Source organism: Podarcis cretensis (assembly GCF_951804945.1).
Source record: "Podarcis cretensis genome assembly, chromosome: 2".
In the NCBI taxonomy this organism is placed as follows: Eukaryota; Metazoa; Chordata; class Lepidosauria; order Squamata; family Lacertidae; genus Podarcis; species Podarcis cretensis.
The window spans coordinates 19,692,817-19,700,690 of NC_137171.1; positions in this window are offsets into that span (position 1 = coordinate 19,692,817).

The following is a 7,874-nucleotide window of genomic DNA, read 5'->3' on the forward strand; positions in this document are numbered from 1 at the left end:
ACATCCTGTCTCCGTCACTTCCCACTCTGCGGAGTCAAAACATATACCGTCATGTGAAAAATAAAAATCCCATGACTGCAATCATAGAGCAGGAATTCTAACAGGTTTACAGGTTATCAAAGGTGCAGGAGTCACTCATATCTGCTGCCTGCACAGGCCTGCTCTTTTTGACAGAGGCTGCGCCTCTTTTAGTCCAGGCAGTGGTTGCAGGCTGCAAAGGTACTCACTCTCCCCCCCTCGACACACTATCATGAAGTCCAAGCGAGAGAAAACTCTTTAATGAGCTTTTGAATGACTGGGACCACCCCTATAAACGGCAGGCTGTGTGAATAGAAGTCCGTGCAGCTTATTCTGCTCTGCTCCTGTGAAAGGAGTCTCACTTAAGCTGCACTGAAACGAGACCCTTCCATTTAAAGCTACTCTTTTGTTAGAAAAAATAAAAAGTACAGCAGTCAGCATATTGTAAAACACCATTTGACATTTTCCTTCTGAAGAGATGCGGTCATTTCTTAATTTTGCTGAACCCACTGTCGCTATTTAAAAGTAGATCTGTCCAGCCCAACATCTAGCTCATGCAAGTTGATTTTCATCTCCATCCTATTTATTTCCTTATTTCATCTGTAGCCACCAGAGTCAACTCATAGGGATCAAGGTCTCTTTGTGTCTGCCCCCCCCCCATGAAATATTTGAAGGGGCCAGGCCACCCCTACATCCAAAGTTGATGGGCATTGCAATTCAAACGATGTGTGTGTGCCACATCATGTGATCAATTTTATGCAGGTGGGGCTTACTGCCCCCCCAATGTTTTATTCAGGTTGGCACCCCTGTTTGTAGCCTGCCTTTTCTCCAAGCTCAAGGTGCTGTATTCGGTTCTCCCCCTCCTTATTTAATGCCCACATCAACACTGTGAGGTAAGTTGCACTAAGATGCAGTAGCTGGCCCAAAGTCACAAAGTTTAGGGAAGTTTTTAATGTGTGATGTTTTATTCTGTTTTTAATCTGTTGGCAGCCTCCCAGAGTGGCTGGAGAAACCCAGCCAGATGGGCGGGGTATAAATAATTATTATTATTATTATTATTATTATTATTATTATTATTATTTACCATCATCATCACCACCACCCAAGTGTGGATTTGAACTCTGGTCTCCCAAGTCCTAGTCTGACATTAGCCCCTAGACCACACTGGCTTTCTATGCTATTGCGATAGCAGCAAAATACATTCCAAGGTATGAACTCCAGGTTATACTTGGCCGTTACAGATATCTTTTACACATATGCACTATGCATACTCTTGCTAGCTAAAAGTTATTATTATTATTATTTATTGAGTACTACCCAATCCCCGGAGGTCTCAGGGCAGTTCACAGAAAAGATCACAACATATATAATCAGAATAAAAACAGCAACCCAATAAAGAAAAAACCCAGAAAAGAGCCACATTTTAAAAGGGTATATAGGATGTCAATCAGGTCAACCAAATGCCTGGTTAAAAAGGAACGTTTTTGCCTGGTGCCTAAAGGTGTATAATGAAGGCGCCAGGCGAACTTCCCTGGGGAGAGCATTCCACAGACAGGGAGCCATTGCAGAGAAGGCCCCGTTCTCATGTTGCCACCCTCCAAAAAACTTGAGGAGGCGGCACACAAAGAAGGGCCTCAGAAGGTGATCTTAGGGTTCGGGTAGGTTCATATGGAAAGAGGTGGTCCTTCAGGTATTGTGGTCCTGAGCCATTTAAGGCTTCATAAGTCAAAACCAGGACTTTGAATTGGGCCCAGAAACTAATTGGTAGCCAGTACAGTTGGACCCGAATCAGTGTAATATGCTCAAACCGTCTTGCTCCAGTGAGCAACCTGACCGCTAAATTCAAAAAGATATAACATCAGCTTAATGCTGCTGTGCATTAAGCAAATGGGGTATGTGGAAACACAACCTTGCACTGTGATGAGGAATGTACCCACCCCCAATATTTATTGGACTATAACTTACATCATTCCTGACCTAACATCTGGCAAGTCACAGGTTTCCCAACTCTGACCAAACATGCAAGATGCGGGACTTACAAGTGCTAGATCCAACCAATGACGTTTTGCCCAAATTGGTGTTTTTTTGGGGGGTGTTTTTTTAAAGGCCAGTGGGGTGCTTTATCCATTTTCAGCATGGGCCAACTGTGTTGTTTTTTAACTTGAAAGGCTAAAAATAACATCCCGAGTGCTGCTTATAGCTGAGCGCCATACGCTGGCATAGAATTGAGCAATAGATAAATAAAAGAATCAGAAAATACACAATGCACCTCGCATATCAAAGTAAAGACTCAAGAAAGTGGCTGCATGCAACATCAGTGGCTATTCATGGCATCCTGAAGGGATGCAGGTGACGCTGTGGTCTAAATCACTGAGCCTCTTGGGCTTGCTGATCAGAAGGTCAGTGGTTCGAATCCCAGAAACGGGGTGCGCTCCTGTTGCTCTGTCCCAGCTCCTGCCAACCTAGCAGTTCGAAAGCACAGTGCCAGTAGATAAATACATACCGCTGCAGCGAAAGGTAAGCGGTGTTTCCATGCGCTCTGGTTTCTGTCACGGTGTCCCATTGGGCCAGAAGCAGTTTAGTTATGCTGGTCACATGACCCAGAAAGCTGTCTGTGGGCAAACACCGGTTCCCTGGGCCTGAAAAGCGAGCTGAGCACCACAACCCCATAGTTGCCTTTGGACTTAACCATCCGGGGGTCTTTTACCTTTTTTTCACCATGGCATCCCTAAATGCTTCATACAAGAGTCTACATACCTACGGGACTGCCTCTCCTGGTATGCCCCATGGAGCACCTTAAGGTCCACAAATGGCAACACTTTGGAGGTCCCAAGTCACAAGGAGGTTAGATTGGTCTCAACTAGGGCCAGGGCCTTTTCAGTACTGGCCCCGACTTGGTAGAACGCTCTGTCACAAGAGACTAGGGCCCTGCAGGACTTGACAACTTTCTGCGGGACCTGCAAGATGCAGCTGTTCTACCTGGCCTTTGGTTTGGACTCAGTCTGAGTCTTATGTTTCTCTCCCCTTATGGTTTTGAACTATGGGCTACTATTAAAATGAGGCTGCTTTTCAAACTGGATTTTAACCCATATTTTAAATTGGTTCCCCCCCTCCCCTATTATGTTTTTATTGTGATTTTACCAGTGTTAGCCGCCCTGAGCCCGGTTCTGGCGGGGGAGGGCAGGGTATAAATAAAAAATTCTTATTCTTATTCTTATTCTTATTATACTCTTCCTGTTATGTAGTGAAGTTTCACCCTGGGCCAGCAGGGGGATACTGTAGATAGTTTTCACTCAGGTCTGTAGATAGTTTTCACTCAGGTCCACGTCAGTTATTTTAGGCGGGAAACTCTGGGTTGTTGTTGCTACAATGTAGACAGCCGGCTGCCTATAAAAGCAGGCTGGCTGAGCTGTTTGCTAGTCAGTTCTATTTCAGCTTACAAAATAAAGAGCTGCTTTGGAGAAATCGCTGTGTTGTCTGCTATGTCAACCCACTACTTAACATTTCCCACCCCTTGTGTGGAGGCTAGATTAGCGCCACATCTCATCTGCACAAAATAAAGTAGTGGCCACCCCTCCTTGCTGTACGCATGAGATGGAGACCCATGTTTACCACACAGTGGTAAAATCCACATCGCCATCTACCACTGACGGACCCACGAGGAGGATACCAAGAGAGAAAGACAGGCAACAGTGCCCCTGAGTGCTTAGCTCCAGCCCAGATTGTCCTCCTTCCCACAATCTCGTCTCCCATGACCTGCCCTCTGTGGAGCATCCTGACACCAAAACAGAAGTTCGTTTTCATTGTGGTCTTGCAATTTATTTTAATTGGTGCTTGTACAGGAGGATCTGTATGCCGGAAGACGGGATATAAATACAGTGGACGCTCGGGTTGCGAACGTGATCCGTGCGGGATGCACCTGCAGTGTTCGCAACCCGCGTCTGCGCACGTGCAGGTTGCGATTCAGTGCTCCTGCACAAAGCACGATTTAGCGCTCCTGCGCATGTATGACCGCCAAAACCCGGAAGTAACCCGCTCCAGTACGTCCGGCTTTTGGCAGTCTGCAACCCAAAAAAACGCAACCGGAAGCAGCTGTAACCCAAGGTATGACTGTAATTGCAATATACAAGAAGCCTGTGGGCTGGACTGACTATGAAACCTGAATTCCAACTGGGAGGGATGGAGGTCGGGCCTGGGAAGGGAGTTCGGCCGATGCCCACCCCCCCTCAAATTTGCCTGTTGTTGTTGTTCTTTAGTCGTGTCCAACTCTTTGTGACCCCATGGACCAGAGCACGCCAGGCACTCCTGTCTTCCACTGCCTCCCGCAGTTTGGTCAAACTCATGCTGGTAGCTTCGAGAACACTATCCAACCATCTCGCCCTCTGTCATCCCCTTCTCATTGTGCCCTCAATCTTTCCCAGCATCAGGGTCTTTTCCAGGGAGTCTTCTCTTCTCATGAGGTGGCCAAAGTATTGGAGCCCCAGCTTCACGATCTGTCCTTCCAGTGAGCACTCAGGGCTGATTTCCTTCAGAATGGATAGGTTTGATCTTCTTGCAGTCCATGGGACTCTCAAGAGTCTCCTCCAGCACCATAATTCAAAAGCATCAATTCTTGGGCGATCAGCCTTCTTTATGGTCCAGCTCTCACTTCCATACATCACTACTGGGAAAACCATAGCTTTTACTCATATTCAGCTCAAAACTGCCTTTTGCCACGTAAGGAAGGCCTACCCACCAACCTCCCTTCCAACGGGTTGAGATCTGAATTCAAAACACATGAATGTGCCACACTATCTCATCTAGTTAAGTAGTTCTCAATAGTCATTGACTTTCCTTGGTGAACTTAAGGATCCACATTAACCACCTGACCGCAGCCTTTGTCAAACATGTTGGGTGCAACAAACCCCAAAGACAACATCTGTTGGTAAAAGACAATGCCAAGCTTTCAGGATTATCAGAGCTCTTCTGCATAGTTTTTGGGGCTGCCAAGTATATATTAATGTTTGTTGATTAATTAAGAGACTACAAGAAATGCTGCTTGTTATTCTGGCAGATTTTTGTGTGTGTAGAGAAATATTTCATGCAACTGCTTAGGGACAGCAAGCATTGCCTTAAAAAGAGGCACACCATCTGTGCAAGAGGAAAATTGACTAAAAACAAAAAGTGCTTCTTCCCTTAGAAAAAGCTTTTTTCCTTCCTTCATAATTTCCTGAACTGGAGTGAGGTCTTAATAGTTTCCCCTTATGTATCTGCACACACACGGAATTAAAAATAGCAAACAAACACACAAGGATTCTCTCATAAATTAAGTGATCTAAGAATTTTAGATCCACACAAAGGAGCCAAACCAACTGTTGGCGTCTTGGAAATAAACGTATTTGCTTTACTCATTTGACTGAGCAATCTATGGTGGGAAGAATGGAAACTCAGCAGAAATATAAATCAGTTTCATCTGCAATCACTAGCTTAGCCGTTTTGACCAAACTACGGTGCTAAAAAGAAAACTATGAGCAGAGCCCTGTGATATGAAAAACTAGTGGGAGTTTTACTACCTATTTCAACAGAAGGTAAGGGGAAAAAGAGGTTGGATTTGAGCTATGAGCAACAGAAGTAATTAGATTATAATATCATGGTTGTGATTTAATAGACAGAAGATAGGATGCAGCAAAAGGGGAGAAACAACATGGAAAACAGGGAAGGAATTTGACAAAGATGAAATTGTGTTTCGATTGTGTATGATAAAAGTGTTGAAACTTAATAAATTATCACTGAAGGAAAAAAAGAGTAGTTTTATTTATCCAACAATGAATAAGCCTTATATGTAGCATTAAACGGTATCATTCAGAGTATTTCTGATATTATCTTTAAACATACACACTCTATTCCCGAATCATCATGGAACCATGAATTCGAAGTGCTGGCATTTTCTCCTAAATTATCTCCTTCTTTTCAATTAGCTTATTATTATTTTAATGGGGGGTCCTCCCTCCCTCCCACAGCTTTTTGGACTTGCTCACATAATTGCCTATATTTTATGTAAATGGAATTGTTACACCGTAAAATGATATACAAATGTGTCTACCACACAAAGTCCAATAAAGAGCCTGAATGAACCCATTATTTACAATGTAACGGCATCTGATAGCAGCCTGGGAAACACAGACCTGACAGATGCTCGCCCGTGACAAGGCCTGAAAAAAAAGTGAATGAGGAGGGCTCCAATAGACCACAATTAATTGACTTTTAAAATAACTCCTTTTTACACAGTTCTACTTGGCTGAGCAGGATTCACAAATTGCTGTCTTGAACTTTTTAATGGGACAAAATAGCTGCCAATGAAAGTCTAAATGACATGGACTTTGAATGGGAACCATACAATGACCACACCGTGACATGTTTTTAACTGACATATTGATTATTTGAGAAGTAGCAGTCACTCAATTGAAGACAGAGGAGAAAGGGAGGGGAGGGGGGCTGGGGTAGGGGGTGGAAGCAGTGGGTCGGGGTGGGGAGCTATGCGGTTTCTTAAAAAGTTGCACATTCTGCTCAAAATGTAGAGGAACAATTAGTGCCCCAAAGCAAGGTTCGAACAATTCAGTAAAGTTTCACAGAAAAACTTGCTTGCTTCCAACTTGTGGCTGCAAAACAGGTGAAGTGGTACCTCTGGTTACGTATTTCATTTGTTCTGGAGGTCTGTTCTTAACCTGAAACTGTTCTCAATAAGGAACTGTGGTCAGTTTTGAAATCAGTGCAAATCTATGGCTATGCCTAATAATAATAATAATAATAATAATAATAATAATAATAATAATAATAATAATTTATTATTTATAACCCGCCCAGCCACTCTGGGTGGTCCCAACAGTATATTAAAAACACGATCAAACATTGAACATTAAAAACTCCGGACGCGGGTGGCGCTGTGGGTAAAAGCCTCAGCGCCTAGGGCTTGCCGATCGAAAGGTCGGCAGTTCGAATCCCCGCGGTGGGGTGCGCTCCCGCTGCTCGGTCCCAGCGCCTGCCAACCTAGCAGTTCGAAAGCACCCCCGGGTGCAAGTAGACAAATAGGGACCGCTTACTGGCGGGAAGGTAAACGGCGTTTCCGTGTGCTGCGCTGGCTCGCCACATGCAGCTTGTCACGCTGGCCACGTGACCCGGAAGTGTCTCCGGACAGCGCTGGCCCCCGGCCTCTTGAGTGAGATGGGCGCACAACCCCAGAGTCTGTCAAGACTGGCCCGTACGGGCAGGGGTACCTTTACCTTTACCTTTTAAACAGGGCTGCCTTCAGATGTCTTCTAAAAGTCAGGTAGTGGTTTATTTCCTTGACATCTGATGGGAGGGCGCTCCACAGGGCGGGTGCCACTACCAAGAAGGTCCTCTGCCTGGTTCCCTGTAACCTCACTTCTCGCAGGGAGAGAACCGCCAGAAGGCCCTCGGTGCTGGACCTGGGGGTGGAGATGCTCCTTCAGGTATACTGGGCCAAAGCCGTTTAGGGCTTTAAAGGTCAGCACCAACACTCTGAATTCTACTTGGAAACATACTGGGAGCCAATGTAGGTCTTTCAGGACCGGTGTTACCGTACATGGTCGCAGTGGCCACTCCCAGTCACCAGTCTAGCTGCCGCATTCTGGATTAATTGTAGTTTCCAGGTCACCTTCAAAGGTAGCCCCACCTACCTTGGAGCACATTGCAGTAGTCCAAGCGGGAGATAACTAGAGCACTGTCAACATTGAGAGGGTAAGCTCATGCACCAAAGGAAGAAGCACACAAGTGAAGAATGCCCCCAATGGGTGAGATAGGTGCATCTCCTAGTGAGATCTGGACCAAAGACTTCCTGGTTCACAGTGTAGGTCAGA